Source organism: Oreochromis aureus, linkage group 11 (assembly GCF_013358895.1).
Source record: "Oreochromis aureus strain Israel breed Guangdong linkage group 11, ZZ_aureus, whole genome shotgun sequence".
Taxonomy (NCBI): domain Eukaryota; kingdom Metazoa; phylum Chordata; class Actinopteri; order Cichliformes; family Cichlidae; genus Oreochromis; species Oreochromis aureus.
Window position 1 is genome coordinate 29,082,348 of NC_052952.1, and position 17,915 is coordinate 29,100,262.

A 17,915-nucleotide genomic window follows, 5' to 3' on the forward strand; every position below is an offset into this window, starting at 1 on the left:
GTTAGGCTGGACACTTCTGGGAAGGTTTACCACTGTTCCGAGTTTTCTTTGTCAGACAGGTTGTGTTTAAGCAATTTCTCAATTCAGCAGGTCTGGCAGTAATCAGATCTGGGTGTAGCTAGTGAAACATAACTCCATCTTTCCCTGTCCTTCATCTTATCATCTACATCATTCCCTAGCTCTGTTTTCGCAGTTTTGTATTCCTAGCATTTTTCTGTATTTTCTCATGCTTCACTCATGGTTATTCTCCGGAGTTCGTACCTTTCTTATCTCTGGACTTCAGCATTAAATGCTTGCTTTTACTTCTTTACTTCTACCTCTTGCATCTTTAATATGAGTCTGCAGCTTTCTGCATGCACAGAGACGGAGATCATAAACTAATTAGCAAAGTGTTTACTGAGATCACAAAACAAGGAAGCCAAAAGGTATTTTTGCTTTTTGCTTTCTTGTTTGTTTCTTGTTTTCTTGTGCACTCCTTTTTTTTCAGCCAGAAGAGTCACTCCCTACTCACCGTTAGACTGAATATACATTTAGGGCTCTTTAGCTTTAGGAAACTATGACCCTTTTTTATATGCAGTACATAAACTATGGCCGCTGTAGTAAGCTATGTGCCAGCAGCCAACAAAGAGAAAAAAATATTAAAATACAAAAATAAAATAAAGCATATATAAAGAATATGTCCACCCGAAGATTAAAGTACAACTTCTCGCAATTTTACTTACAGAATGCTCTTTTAAAGTATGTTAAATCTTGATCTACTACATCCAAGAGGGAAACATTTTGGATTTATTTATCTGCTGAATATAGATAATAGCTACTTTGATTCTGCACATAAAACATATAATCAGCTCATAAAAATGATGCATAATTGTAGATTAAAGGTCCCACACACCCACAACCACACTGTGCGGTTGATTAGACTTGCTGAAACTGGAGTAAAGCTGCACACCCTGAAATTTCCATAATATCACCAATCAGAGAAGTGAAGTTGAAAGATTTCTACAATAAAATGAAAACAAGAACTTAAAAATAAATAAATATACTGTCATTATTAATATTTTATCCACTTGAATGTGTTGTGTTGCTTTGAGTATTATCAGCTTTCACTCTTCACTCTTCTTCTAGTTCCAAGCTTTCCAGCACATGTTGGCTGATTTGATCCCATTTAGACACTTGGGCATTACACCTGAAGCAACTGATGGTAACAGTTTGTTATAATAAACATTCTCATTCTCTGTCTTAAACAAAAAAACCTGAAGAAATTCTCTTGAATGTTCACTCAACTTGGAAAAATAAGATGGAAATTCAGAGTTTAGAGTTCTGAAATCTGAAAAGATGAGTTATGAATAACATACTGCACATATTTCTGTTTTTGCTACTATTTCATTTTAATGCATTAGGTGTTACCCATTAGTTTCTATAAATGTAGTGTGACCAATTAATTGTAAAAGTTATTTGTTACCAGTAATTCTACCAGCACGTGAGCTTCGTGAAGTTCATGTTGTTTGTTGAATCTAACCAATAAGAAATCTGACCTTTAGAAGAGTACATGTTTGGTTACATGTCAAGAGTACACAGTCTGGTTACACTCAATTCCCCGCTGCACTCCACCTGCCTGCCTCCCTGCCACAGCTTCTGGAGCAGTACATTTTGGATTCACCCAGGACTGAAACCTCACCAGGACCTTTGAACTGTCCTCCTTCCACGTCGTACTCCACCTGCAACATTGACTCTGCACTCCTCCTCCGCCGCCACCGCACCTTCTTCCCCCCCTTGGACCAGTTCATGGACTTTTGAATTTAACAATAATTCACAGATTAGGTTTCTCATTTCTGGTTTAGTCTCATAGTTCACAGTTGGTAGTTGATACCTTAAAATGTATAGTCATAGTTCACAGCTTCTAGTTGTCAGCTTAAGGTCTTGTTTCACTTTATAAATAAAGCATTGGTTTCACGTCGACTAGTGCCTCTGTCTGTGTCTGCATTTGAGTCCTTGCATCAGCTCTGACCCCTCGGTCGTGATAGTATATCGTTTTGGGTGTGTGTGTGTAAGTGTTTGTGTGTGATAGTGGTAACGTATGCTTGTGCCTGTGCATTTGTGTCTATGCAACAGGTCGGGTCTTAGACTCTCCCTCTCTCTTAGAACATTTCAGGCTCCTTCCTGGTGTGGGGCCTACTTCCCCCCACCACACTCCTTGCTTGTGGCTGGTCCCCCAACCGTGGTGGTTTTCGGTGTCCGGGGCTGGGTGCTCAGGTGTGTACTGGCTCGCTCCTGTTGGCCCTGTGGTGGTCCTCCTGGGGCTGCCATGCTCTGGGGGGCGGTTGGATGTCTGGGGCCCAGTTCTCCTCCATGCCTGCTTCAGGTCCTGGAGGTCTGGGGCTGTGGTTCCCCACGCCCACTGTTAGACACTTGCATGGAGAAACCTTATGAACACAAGCGCTGGTGCACACAAGTGTTCACAGAGGTGTACACACAGATACTCACAGACACACACTATACTGGGCTGCTGCTAAAAATAATATATTTTTAGAGGCATTATTTTTAGACATATTATTATTACTTTGTGATGTTCAGTAACATTGTCATTGTTATTTATGCATATGTTGGTTGTTGCTGTGGTTCCACCGGTGTTTTTTTTTTTTTTTTCACAACTGGTGTTGAAGCAGCTTTTCACTTGTTTTCTATCTCTCTCCCTCTCCCTCTCCTCTATTTTCTCTCCCCTTCTTCACTTTCTTTCTTTTTTCTTTTCTGTCCCCCAGTCTTGTCTATATGTCTAATAAAGTTCTAATAAAATATGACTATCAGTTGGACAATTATATTAAATGCCGTAATGCTCCACTTGTGAAAGTAAATCTGTTTGGCATTTTTTGGCCTTCAGACAACAGTTCTGATTGCTACACTGCCAGACAGGACAGGGAGGGGAAAGAGCAGAATACTGGTTTTGAATTAGCATTGTTTTGCTCTTACAGAGGGTTTAGTAGAATACAATAGAATATACCTTTATTGTCATTGTAAAGACTTAAATATTACATAAGACAGCAGGAATAATAACAATAATAATGATACATTTTATTTATAGGGGCCCTTACAGAACCTCAAGGTCACCTTACAATAGTACGACAAAATAAAAACATAAGGTAAACAAATAAAAGCTTAACTATAAAACTAATATAGGTAACAATAGACCAAATTATAATGAAGGGCATGCTTTCTGAACAGATGGGTTTTGAAACGTGATATAAAAGAAGAAAGAGAGTTTATAATCCGAACGTTTGGTGGAAGTGCATTCCAAAGTCTCGGGGCAGAACAAGTAAAGTCCCACGGTAGTCAGGTGAGCAGATGGAACAGACAGAAGGGAAGCGGGGTGTACGAGAGGGTGAGTATGTATGGAGATGATCAGATAAATACTGAGGAGCAAGTTTAGAAAGGGCTTTGAAAGTGAGAAGCAGGTCTTTCAATTGTTACGTGTTATATGTTCAGTGGATCTGACTCTGAATGTAACACGAGCAGCTGAATTCTGAACTTCCTGCAGTTTATGGAGAAATTTATGAGGTAAACCATAGAGAGGAGAATTAAAATAATCTAAATGAGATGTGACAAGAGCAAGGCACTGCTGTTTGGTCCAGGTTAATGTCCCTCAGGACATGCCGGAAGTGCAGCCACTGCTGCGCCTTCTTTACCAGGGTGTTGGTGTTGTGGGTCCAAGTGAGATCGGTGGAGATGTGGGTGCCAGGAAAACCTGAAGGTGGAGACAGAAACTGTAACTGAGCACATTTCTGGATGTTATTCAGAATCAGAATCAATATCAGAATACTTTATTACTCCCTAGGGAAATTATGTGGGTTACGGTTGCTCCAGTACAGTAACATTAAGAGAAACAAAAACAAAAACAGACTAGACTATTAGCAACACAATATGTTAAGATATAAGGAATAACACAATATATACAAATCACCAAATAATAAATATCCAGGGTTGACAGATGTGGTTATAAAAAAAACATCAAGAAAACAGACAGCAACGTTAATGAGTAAGAAAACAGCATGTGCAAAAGGATGTAACTATTGCAGTGTTTACAGTGTATTAGATGGAGGAGTTGTACAGGGAGATGGCCACGGGCAGGAATGACTTCCTGTGTCATTCAATGGTGCTTTTTGGTAATCTTAGTCTCTCACTGAACGTACGCCTGTGGCTAGCTAGCATGTCATGGAGTGGGTGGGAGGTATTGTCCAACATTGTCTTTGTCTTGGACAACATCCTTCTCTCTGACACCACCTTAAGAGAGTCCAGCTCCATACCCACAACATTACTGGCCTACTCTATTGAGTCTGTTAGCCTCAGCAACCCTCAACCTGCTGCCCCAGCATGCAACAGCATAGAGGACAGCACTGGCCACAACAGACTCATAGAAAATCCTGAGCATTGTCCGACAGATGTTGAAGGATTATGTTGGGCTTTCCATGTTAGGTCTGTCCTGTTTCCATGTTTTTTACTTTCTGTGTCTCTCGCCCTTTCTGCCTCTCTCTCTGTTCCTCGCTCTCCCTCTCCCAGTGTGTCACGCCCTCTCTCTCACCCCAGTCATGTCTCGGTGTTCTGTCTCCCTTACCTTTTCCCATGTTCTTCTCCATGTTTCATCCTTGTCTCCCCAGTTTGTCAAGCACTCCCATTTTTGTTTAACACCGTCCTGGTGTGAAGGTTGCGTGTCCTTGTCTGAGTCTTGGTGTGCGTGATGCTTCCTATTTTATTTTGTCAGTCCCTCGTCTCATGTGCATTGTGTTCAGTTTTGCTTCCCCTGTCGCTATGTGCAAATTTGTTCCTGCTGTGATCCCATGTGTTTCCACTTCCCTGTCATGCCTCAGTGTATTTATTGTCTTAGTTTTCCTCAGTTCTTAGAGTGTTAGAGCATCTCTTTGCTCATCCCTGTGTTACAGTTTTCCCAGTAGGTTTTCTATTGTTTAGTTTCCCAGTTTAGTTTCCCAGTTTACTTACTAATTTGGTTTTCTCACATTTGTATTATATTTATTTATCTAACCAGCTCACCTTCAGTTAGCCCCTGTGTCCACGGCTCTGCATTTGGTTCCTCTCCTCCTCCGCATGGTCTGCAGGCACAGATCCTGACATATGGTGTCATGTTCTGTTTCTGTCTCCTCCTTGGCATCGGCTTTCTTATATTTTTAAATATCGTGTGCTTGATTATAGGACTAGAGACAGTTGCCGAATGGAGCCCAACCTTATGCGGCCACTCCTACAGTCAGATCAAATACTTGACTCTGTCTCCTCTCCTCCTAGTTTAATTACTGTTTATCTTTTCCCACAGTTACCACAGGTGATTTATCCTTGGTCGCTGCACCTTCCATCTCACCTGGTTCCTCTGCAGCTTCTGCTCAAATACCTGCCTCTTTTATCCTGACTTGGTCATTATAAAGGTTAAACACCAGCAATACTGAGTGAAAATGACTAGGACTTAGAAAACTCCTGACAGAGCCAAATCTTTTTCCATATGTTTATATCAAGCTTAGCATCTTCTTCCAAGTCATTTTTCTTTCACGAAGTTTTTCTCTACCGAAAGTATTTGGAGAGCAGTTTTTACATTTTTTATGCTGATGATGTGAAATTGATTTCCTGCTGGGTGATAGATTCTGGTAATATTGCCATTATTAGATTTCAGTGCTTGGAAACTGCTAAAAATCACTTTGATGTGGTTGAGTGCAAATGAGCCATGTTTATTCTATGTCGTATAACAGGTTCACCTGGCCTTCAGAAAATTGCACAAACCGTCCATTGATCATTTTTCACTCTGCACGCATGCAGCCAGTGCTCTATGAGATGTGCCTTTCAGTGAAATTTATTCAAATACATTTCAAAAGTAATAATGAGATGTAGTGGCATGTTTTGTTTTGTTTTTTTCTTGTGAGGAAGCACATTCGGCGATATTCAGCTGCCACATAAACAGCCAGAGATGCCCGTTTTCCTCCGTCAGCAGTACACATGGCCTTCCGCCCATCACTCAAACAAGACTGAGTGACAGCTGCACTGATGGTTGATACTGAGTCAGCTCTAATCTCCGGTCTGACAGAGACAAAAGCAGAGCACGAAGAGGAGGAGCTGCCGTCGGCCTGTCCAGCAGTCTACTGTAAGATAAAGAGAGCAAAGGTAAAGGGTCATACAGTCCTTAAACTCAAGATTTAACTCAAGTTTCAGATACTTGCACACTGAAAATCTCTGACTATAACTAGTTTGTTTAAAGCTTAAAGCTGTATCTATTTTTCTGACTGGTGGCAGAATGCCACATCACATTTGTCAAATACTCACATTTCTTTCAGCTGAGATTTAAGCTTCACCAACTTCTAAGATAAGCTTTTTATGTTCCACTTTATTTACGAGCAGTAAAGTGCATCCAGAAAGTATTCACAGTGCTTCACTTATTCCACATTTTATCATGTTACAGTTTTCACCTCAGAAATCTGCACACAGTCCTGTCTCTGAGGTCTACAGACAATACCTTGGATTTCTTGGCTTGGTTTGTGGTGTGACTGTCAACTGTGGGACCTTATAATTATGTACCTGCTATATTTCTGTTTTTTGTTTTTAATCAATATGTGATAATTTCAAGCAAACTTTACTTTTCCATTGTTGAGTATTGTGTGTAGAATTTTGAGGTGAAAAAATGAATCTAGGAATGAAGCTGTAACATGAGAAAATGTGGAACAAGTGAAGTGTGAAGCTGTGAATACTTCCCAGATGCACTGTAATCCAAGGAGGAAAAAAAAACAAAAAGAAAAATAGAGAGAAAAGGCCCCCAAAGCTGCAGAGATGCCTTGCTGCTGTAGGATGAACTTTTCCTCAACTTGTTGAGAATTGTTCAGTTTACTTAGTAATAATAAATGATTTTTAAAAGGTTTGTTATTTTAGTTCTACCTGAATTAATAATTAGAAGAAAACTGAATTTTCCTGTTAATTTGTATGCCTGTATTTCTCGCCTAATAGCCAGTAGCGGTTTTAGACACGGGCGGTTGCCCGGGGCGGCATCGTGATGGGGGGCGGCATCACGGGCATCGGCAAAAAAAAAAAAAAAAAAGTAAATAAATAAATAAATGTCGTACTCATGCTGCCCGACGGCAGCCAGCGCGATATTGGGAATGTCATAGGCACCAATCGGTTTTCTATCGCCCATTTGCTGGGAGTAAGGGCGCCCTCCGTTATGCGAGGTGCGCCTGCTGCTTATGCACAGGGAGGAGAGGGCGGGGTGGCGGGGATTCTCTGACCGGCTGGAGCAGCATCTAATAACCAACTCGCAAAATAAAACAAAATAAAAACAAAACAACAAACACGAAAACACCGGACATTATGATACAGACTTATAATTTGCACCGATGTTTTTTTTTCGAAATGCTATACACGAAAACTGAGCGCGAGAGCCCTCGAAGCGCCTGCGCTGCTGCTGAAGTCAAAGTAAACTTTATTGTCACCTCCGCTACATACAGTCCAGTATATAGAGAGACGAGACGACGAGGCTCCAGTTACAGCAGTGCAAGTAAACAAACAATATATATAGTAGAGTAAGAAAATTAATATACACTTTAGGACTCGGGGTAAAGGGATCAATAACAATTTAAAATTTATAATTTACAGTTTGATGATTTAAAGTCTCACACATAACCCGTCGAAAGGGAGGAGACCTGCTGCTTCCAAATAGAGCACATTTCATTCATAATGTTGTAAATCCAAGCCCATTATGTATTCACGATTTGAATCCTGGGTTGTGTGAAATCCCAGAAATACACCCTAGACAAAGTTAATCTGTGAACTAAGGTGTAGGTCTATTAGGTTATGTTGTGGTGATCCTCTGGTTGAGGGATGGGTGTTCATACTGGAGTGCAAAATTAAAACGAATGGAAGATGGACAAGAAAAGTTCAAAGCCATCAGGTGCTCAGTTTAGAAAAAAGAGAAAAGAAGCGGAGGAGAAACGAGCAAAAGATGCAGGTAAGCAGATGTGTGATTGGATAATGGCAGGTCATCCTGAAACAATCAGAATCAGAATACTTTATTAATCCCTAAGGAAATAATGTGGGTTACAGTTGCCCCAAGAAGAAATGGTAAAAAAAATAGTAACAGTAACAGACTAAACTCCAAACAATACATTATGTTACAGATTTTAATATTAATTAGTCAGTGTCAATTGTTGATTTGTCCTGTTCTCATTGTATGACGAATTATGATGGCTGTTTGGTAGCCGCTTTGCATACTATGCATACTCTCTCTCTCTCTTCATGTGTGTGTGGACAACAGTTTTATGTTAAATCCTTAACATGTTTTGTGTGTGTGTGTGTGGGGGGGCGCCAGAGGGAGTGTTCACCCCAGGCGCCAAACAGGCTAGGACCGCCACTGCTAATAGCAATACTTAGTAATAATATATAAATCAAAATTGCTTTTTGGTGCTAAAGGCTACTGACCCCTACATGAGATGGAAGGTCTTCAGGTCTTCATCTGTCCCACAAACAGTTATTTATATGTTATATATACTTATTTATTTATATAAACTATACCTGTTGATCAGATCCATGAGACAAAGCCCCTGGGTGTAATCTTAGACAGCCATCTATCCTAAACAGAACATATTAATAAAATAGTTGTTAAAATGCCAAGCTTTGACACCAGAATTGATTAGGCCATTAATCCAGGCATCGATATTGCTCAATAGTATGGTCTGGTGGTACAGTGGATTAGATTAAGAGTCTTTAAATGGTACAAAACTGAGCAGCAGGAATGATTCTTTGTTGTGGGTATAGAACAAATATTTTAACAAAATCATAAATGTATTTATTGGTTCACTGTTATATATTGATTACTTCATTCTTTACTAGTATCTATTAGAATTATTATTATTACAAAGAGTCCATTTTGTATAAAAATTTGCACTTCATTGCAGATAGACATGAATAGTCTACCCGACAGGCTACAGGAAGACATTTTTTATTAAACAAAGCAACAACCAATTCCATTAAAAGAACAGTTTTATAAACATGGAGTTTACCACTAATACAGATAACAACAGAAACCAGTAACACTGTATTTATAAAACATTTAAAACAATATTTTTTTGGTCTGACTTTTGATCACAGTTGAAATTGTTGAACCATGAACTTTTTGTTTGTGTGCTGTAATGAAATTTTCTGTTATATTATCAGTGCTTACCCTGAGGCATAGTTTGTGTTGTAAAGAGCTGTCGTTGTTGCTTCTATATGTGTTTTGTTGTATAGGTGTGTATGTTCTATAGTGCACTGTCAAAATGTAAAGATTTGTGGCCTCAGGAAAAATAGCTGGATCGCAATAAACTAAAGTAAATCAGTAGAAATGTATGCTCTTGGAGTTTAATCAGGAGTAGTGTGATGTGGACTAACACGTACTTGTTTTGACTCTTTTTCTTTTAAGGCATTTGTTCATCAAGACAAAAATATAGAATCAGGTCAATCTTACCCATTTACTATCAGATGGCACCTGAGTATGATAGCTGGCATCATGATTGTGTGACGTTCAAGGAACTAATGGAAACAGACTGTGTGTCAGTGTAATCACACAGTGATTGTTTCCAGAAATGACAGAGGAAGCCGAGAGCTGCTTCCACACAGACACCTCCTGCCAGGAGCTGCAACATCAAGTGTAAAGATTCTCAGCAGGTGTTTCAGCAGGTGAAACTACATATTCCACAGAGAAAGCAAAGCCACCTACGAATCTTAAAGGTTACAACTGAGTAAGACCTCAATGAGGGAAAAAATTGTTCTTATTCTATCTTCCCAAGTTTGAATAATCCTACATGATTCAAATTATATTTCCAAATATAATGTGTGATATGGATCCAAAGAAAATCTTGGTAAACGATGAGCAAGGTGTCATCTCGGTCAAGATGAAGCAATGAGGTCAACAACTGCAGCTTCCACAAGGTATTTTTAGCCTGCATGTGTACATACTTAATGTCACATCGTGTGTTGTAAGCGATAGACAAAGCCGCTGCTTATCTTGCTGAGGAGCTATGAAACTGTCGCAGGGAGCAAAAGGGTGTTGAATGTGTAGCACAAAGCAAGAAGTGAAAAAAAACCCCAACAGTGATCTGTCACATTGCAGTGAACCCTCGCACTTGTTACCATACTTTTGCTTCCTCTTCAATGTTGGTAAAAGTTCTTCCTTGTCCACGTATCCTCATATTATCACGTTATCAACTTGTCAGCTAGTTTCGTATGTTTGCAGAATGCTTTACTAATCTGACTCCTGAAGATGCAATTAAACTGCAACAAGCAGAAAGGTAACTGATCTCACAAAAGATGACTGAGAAGTTGGAGGTTTGGTTGCACTTTGTGGCTTTCCCATGCTTGTGTCGTGTTCATAATCAGATGCTCATACAATATTAATGTGCAGCTGTACTGTGAGACCGATGAGCGCTATTGCCATCTCGCATTTATTCATCGTGTTCGATGTTCTTACTCTACATACACAAGCAGATCCTTGGCTTTGTTTCATATTCCAGTTTTGTTCTGTAACCACATAATTTCTCTTGGGATTAATAAAGTAGTGTTCTAATTCTGATATTGGCTTTGTGCATATAAAGTGTTTTTTATGACAAAATATTACAAATTAACACTGGCAAAACACTTCATTTGTTTTTATATTGTTATACATTGTAGGGGTGTAGACCTGTAAGATTTGAGAGATCAGTCCCTGAGATTTGATCTCTGATCCATTAACAGCAAAAGGAAAATGAAATCGAACATCAAGGAGACGTTTGCCTGAGGAATGTTAAATACTTGGTCACACCTGTTCAGAAGTGAAAGGCTCTTCCGGTTGTTTCCAGGCTATTTATTACAACTTGCTTTGGGCCCATCACAAAGTAAATATAAAGTATAAGATTTACACAAAACTGAATTCCATGTATTGAGGAGAAAAATTTTAGGCGTCACTATTCAACATCTAGAAATATTAGAAGAAATGTGCAAAGTTTAGATCAGTTGCTGTAAAAACAATCAGAATTGCTTAGCTTGCATTAGACATCCAAACTAGAGATGATTTTTATTATATTAACTATGAAATCTTTGTAATGGAAAGAATCTTCTTCTTCATGAGCCTGAAAAAAGTTACAATTATTAATGTTCTGTATATTTCCCCAAAAGAAAAGTGTGCCATGATCTCTTTTTCTGTTCTTTAATGAAATGGGGAAAGCTGAACGATGACTTTATTGGATTTATTTGACTCAGACCTTCATTTTGGAGCTAACAAAGGACAAAAACATTTTAAAATGAACCGACATGACAACCGTTTCAGCTGCATGCCTTTTAAGTCAGCATAGTTAAATATGACATAATGCCTATATTTTATTTACTCACTTCACTAACTGATAAAATAGACTTGAAGTGTTTGGGAATAGCAAAAATATAGATGACTGATATGAAATGATAAATATTATCTGTAGGTGTGAAGGTTAATGTTGAAAAGAAGAAGCTGATGGACTCCTCGTGCTCTTTGGTAGTGAAAAATAAGAAACAAATTTCTTCGTAATTTCGAACTAATTGTCAGTTCTTTCGAGACATCACTCCAACTAATGAACTCAAGTTTTCATTTTCAGAGTCATGAACCAGATAATCAGCAGTTCATTCCCATTTTATGGGGACCACGGTAAACGAGGCTCCACTTAGCATCACCAGAGATGTCAGATGTCTCAAGTGAGGCTCTGGGTCACAAAGTAAAGGAACAATTTTCTCTGAAACACAGAACTGCTGCGCTGATCCATTAATTTAAGGACATGCTGTGTTCATTTCCAGTTCACCAAAACTTAATTTGCATTTAGATGACATGACATCCATATTAGGGTGAGCAGATATGAAGTCGGAGCCCTACTCATGGTCATAGAGTCATTGATAGACACATCAGCTGCCACGGTCGTTGAACCTGTAACCTGCTACAGCAAATGCTTCTCAGATCACCAGGCCATCCTGCCCCCAATTAAATCTGCCTCAGATAAGATCCTGGCTCAGCTCTCTGCGGCTCTTGTTTTTCAAAAGACCTGCTCCTACCTCCCATTACCATGTAGCAACTAAATTATGGAGTACACAAACTATTTCTATATACATCAAAAAAGCCAATGCATTGGAGTCAGTATAAGCTACAGTCTTTCAGCTTTTACCAGACATACAGTGTCAAAAGCTCAAAAAGGTATAATCAAAAGTGCACTGCCTTCTCTGAGCTATAGCGGGTAACTGAAGACAAGACAGGTACTCGTAGAGACATGCAGAAATGACAGAAATCATGGAGAAGTGGAGCAAATTTGGAAGGCAAAGAATACAGTGTTCATCCCTCCTTTTAACTACACTTAAACAACATTTTAACTACTCTTGATCTGTTCTAAATGGAAGTGTTTAAAAATTTATGATTAGTCAGAATTAGCCAAATTCATGTCAAAGATGAGGCTCGAGGTTCAGAATTGGCCTGGCAAAGACTCCAATCCATCCAACTGGATCAGCTTTGGAAAATGTGAATAACGGCATAAACTTTTGACTTTTAACTCTATTTTCTTGAGTTTTACAGCTTTTTTTGATTAAAAAAAACTCCCCCATGACCAGCCATACTACACCAAAACACTTAGGTAATAGATAAATGGCTAAATGACAGAAAAAATCTGTGTGGTTGAGAAGAGTCACGCAGACAGATTTCTTTCATTTACTACAGCAGCATTTCATTATCACGTGAAAAAAGTTAGACACACTGTTGCACTTCTTTGTCTTATATTAAGATATCTGGTCTGGCTCACTTGAGATCAAAGTGGCCTGTATGTGACTACGATGTCAAACCCCGGTCGAAGTGATACTAGACCAAGAAAGAAACTCAAAGGAACGACTGTGACAGTGCTATTGTGTTATATATTTATCAAGATAAAATTGCCACACTAACCAACATAACGCTTGTTGGAGAGCTTTAAGTAAACAAAACCTTTCTCATTCTCACTTTTTGATGTTCCACCTGTCATTTATTGTCCATTTATTTCAGTATAAGTGTAAGCAGTTTTCCTTTTTTTCTTAACCCTAAATTTTTAAAGTGCCTGTTGTTGTTTTTATGTTTTTTTCTCCTTGAACTGAATATCTCCCTTCACTACCCCAGCCTCTTTTAATTGTTTCCAACAAGTTCCTGTTATTGGCTCTCTTACTGCTGGCTGTCCTTACGGACCCCACAAACATACCAAAGCCTTCAGAAAAAATAAATTATAGAGCTGCCTGTTATCCCATTTTATTTTATACCTGTAAAGGGTCATGCTGCTGAAAGATTTTACGCAAATAAATACCCAAATAATAATTTTTAAAAAACAAATAAAATAATAAACATGCAGAGAAATTGAGGTAGTTTGTATCTGCAGTTTGAATAGAATGTGAAATTACAGAAAACAAAACGAAAATAAAAACACAATATATCTGTAGCTGATTTCTGAGCTCCTGCAGTCTTCTCTGCATGTTTGAAGCACCTGTTGCTTCATCAAACCAGAATATTGTTGTGTCGTTTGTGGTGAAAGTGTCCTTCACATGAACAATACATCAACATTTGCTGCTCTCCCTGAACAAACTGGTTCTTTTTGTATTTTCCTCTTTCTTGTCAAACATATTAGTCGGCTTGAACTCTTGAGTATATTTATGGGGAATTAACAGTTGCACATGTTACACGTTGGCTCATGTGCAAATTTTTCATAATCTACTAGGAGTCTACTAATGTCACAGTCTGGACTGAGCATTTCTATAAACAGACATTTTCTTTTGCTGTTCAGGCTCAGAAGGAGATACCTGATGTCCATGTCCGATGTCCCTTTTTTCATTCAAACAGCACAATTGTTTAGGCTGACATAAGTAATGCACAGCACAGATACAGCCACAGTTTCCATGCTGCATTTGTTTAGCTAAAGTAGCCTAAGACAGGGGTGACCAACTCCAGGCCTCATGGGCCAGTGTCCTGCAGGTTTTAGATCTCACCCTGGGTCAACACACCTGAATCAAATAATGATTTCATTACCAGGCCTCTGGAGAACTTCATGACTTGTTGAGGAGGTAATTTAGCCATTTAAATCAGCTGTGTTGGATCAAGGACACATTTAAAACCTGCAGGACACCAGCCCTTGAGGCCTGGAGTTGGACACCCCTGGCCTAAGATGAAAATTCATCAGCGTAACTTTGTGCTGAACATTGGGGGGGTCAAGATCTCTGTCTAAATAAATAAATAAATCTGGGTAAATTCCCAGATGATCAAACATGCAGCTATTTTGCTGGTAATAACTGAAATGAGTAAAGAAAATCAACAGCCTATTTATGCAAGTTAATTCATAATTTTATTGGGGGGTTATATTGGTTGGGTCTGATTATTGGGGGGGTCATAACCCCCCTAAACCCCCTGGAAATTATGCCCCTGATGAAAATAAAGTTAGGTAAACAGAGAAATGTCATCAAAGTTGATTTAAAAGTTATGGAGAGCTAGATGTCAATTAGACGATACAATATGTACTAATCTAAAGATAGCAACACTGCAGTGTCTATGGCCTCATGCATCCCTCCATTGTTTTGGTGACAGAGATAATTAGGAGTATCAAGTACATAATTACATAGCATTGGTGCATCAAGTCTGAAATGTAAAAACAGCTGTGTGCTTCATGGTATAGCAAATGCAAATGCAATACTGTGAGTGACTGGGAATGAGGGGGACAGTTAATTACAGTATAATTAATCTTATGTGAAGCTAAAACTCAGCTAAAGCAGATCACCTTTGGATCATTAAGATCCCAGTGATGATCAGATCGGGTTCACAGACACTCTCTAACAGCAGCCATTAAAGACAATGTTTAAGGACATTTACATTATTCATTCCATTTACCTGCAGGTGAAACTGAGGTCAAACGTCTAGCCAACAGGCGTAGGTGGTCATGAATAATCCAAATTTTGTTTCAATAGATTCTAAAAAAGCCTGCTGTGGGACAGAAGTACATGCCACAGGCATTTATGTTAAAACATATGCAGTGTTTCACAGTTTCTTTCATTTTTACCACATTTGGAATGAAAACTACCTACAGAGAAGGGTGAGACACGTTAAACAATCAGCTGGAAGGAAGGAAAAGTGACACAAGTTGATGTGTAATGAATAAAATGGACCCAAAGAGAAAAGTTAAAACCTTTGATGATAAGACGGAGAAGAAAGGCCAAGTTAAACTGGCCGCCTTTGCCCTACAAGTTCTCATAAGGGTGAGGTAATTGGAAGCTCCAGGTTACGGACAATTAAGTAGTGGAAAAGCTTCTTAAAGTCTGCGACCCCTGGGCCACCTCACCTGGCTGGTAATCTAGTGTTGAATGACAGTGGACATTATCTTAAAGCTGGTGTTATGAAAGCTTTGAAAGCTCATTTCGTTAGGTGAACCTAACTGGATAATGGATTTCTTTTTTCACTCAGCAGTCAGATGATTCAAACTGAGAACAACCCGGTTAGGTCACGGGTGATTAGTGTTGCTGTAACTGCTGTTCACTAATCTCGTCTGTTCTAGTCCCTCATTGAGCATCAAGATCTGTAAAGGTTTGTAATCACCTCAGTCAGAGCTCTATAGATAGACTGAAGAAGTGACTGTGATCAGTGAGTTTCCTGTTTCACTTAATGTCTTGTAATGTAAACTAGGAAAAAGATTCTTTTATTACAAATATAGATTATACACTGACCACGCACAACATTATGACCACCTGCCTAATACTGTGTTGGCGCTGCTCATGCTGCCACAACAGCCCTGACCCTTGAAGGCATGGACTCCACTAAATTCCTGAAGGTGTGCTGTGGTATCTGGCATCAAGATGTTAGCAACAGATCCTGTAAGTCCTGTAAATTGTGATGTGGGGCCTCCATGGATCGTTGGATTGTTTGTCCAGCACATCCCATAGATGCTCGATTGGATTAAGACCTGTGGAATTCGGAAGTCAACACCTCTAACTATTTTTGTCTTTCTTCTCATTTTTTATAATTACTATTTTATCAGGGTTTTTTGGCTTTTAAGTTTGTGCTTTTTTCTCTTTTATATTTTTTCTTAGTGTGATGCAAAATGGCCTTGTAGCAGATTGGCCACCGAGTAGTACCAGGGGTCAAATCTTAGTCCTTAGCATTTCATTTTCCTCAATCTTCAAATACTAAAATAACTTAAACAAATTTCTGGTTTCTAATTAAAAACATAGAGTACCTCCATTATTTTCATCAGGGAAACATTAATCTCTCTTCAGTGTATTTCCCCTCATTGATTGCTTTGATTTTCATTTACTTTTCTTCCTTGTTTTTCCTTATTTCACCTCCTAACATCAGCCCCAACAAAATCCATCTTCCTTATGCAAACTCCACTAGAATAAAAAACGAAATCAGTTTTGCACTTGCTGATCTGAACTTGCTCATTCCATCCATGTTTTGTCTGTTTGTAGGGAAAAATAATCTCCAAAGGTCCAAGGTTCGTTCACCATTTTTAGCCGGAAGTTTGAAACTCCACCAAAAAGAAAAGAAATCTTAGTCAGTTTGATATAAACAAATCTTCTGTCACCTACATTTCTATTAAATAATGCTAGTAAAATAAATTCAGACTCAGTTAGTATAACTTAAAGTTAATTTCAAAACCTTGAAGTAAACACTTTGTTACCCATCTTTTTCATTGCTTTTTCACCTGCAGCTTTCCACCATGACTGATGAATTTATTTTATCATGACAGAGATAAATAGTTGGCATGTGAGCTTAGCAGCTTTGTCCAGAGATGTTGTGTTAGCCTAAAATAACATAACAGCAAACAGCTAAAGGCTCTGGGGAAAGCACCTAAGTGGTCTTTGAGTTTGGACATACAAATGACAATGTTCAAGATCAAAAATTAATTTTGATGCTTCACTTTTAAATTATCCTGAAAGGATCCAAATGGTAACAAATCATTAACAACTGAGCAACAGTGATATGCTGAAGAAGCCCATGTGATACCTGTGACAGGGTATGGGGAAAAAAATAGTAATTATAGACAAGGAGGGCAAAGGTTTACTGCTACCGGGAGGGTGGGGTTCAAATTGAAAACCTTCTTTGAACACCCAAACAGTAGTAGCGTTGGATCAATTCTGACTCCCTGCCAGGGTGATGTGGGGCTTCAGCTGCAGCAATTCTATTGTCTTGCTTAAGGGCATGCAGCAACAGCATCTCCACTGCCTCGGGCAACAAAAATCTTTTTAACACATTTCATAATGCCAGAGGAAACTTGTTAAAAAGTTATTCTCACTAAAGGAAACACTTCCCACTGATTTTATTTTTTTAACTTTAGTTTGGGTGACACCATTTTTGCCCAGTAAGCCGCAGCATGTCCTGTCCTGGTTTCTGCTCTGGACCAAAAGCAGGTCTCCTTCTAATACCACAACTTCTGGCCCTGCTCATGCTGCTTTCACTGCATGTGGGAATAAACAAATCAACTGCATCCTTACTTGCTGAAACTTGTTTGGCATGTAGATGTGAACAATGAGACAGCTAAAGGTCAAGAAAAACATCAGAATGGTGACAAAAGGTGATTTCAGTGACTTTTGAATATGGCGATCTACTGGGATTTTCCCACACAATCATCTCTCAAAAAAAGAGATAATATTCAGTGAGCAGCAGTTCTATAGGTAAAATGCCTTGTTGATGTCAGGTTGATGAAGAATGGCCAGAGTGCTTCAAGCTTATAGGGAGGCAACAGTTAGTCAAATAACCTGTTATAACAACTGTTAAAACCATGGTATGCAGAGGAGCATCTCCAAACAAAGAACATGTCAAACTTTGAATCAGCAGCAGGCGTCTGCACTAGGTCCCACTTCTGTCAGCTAAGAACAAGGAACTGAGGCTACAGTTCATGCAAGCTCACCAAAACTGG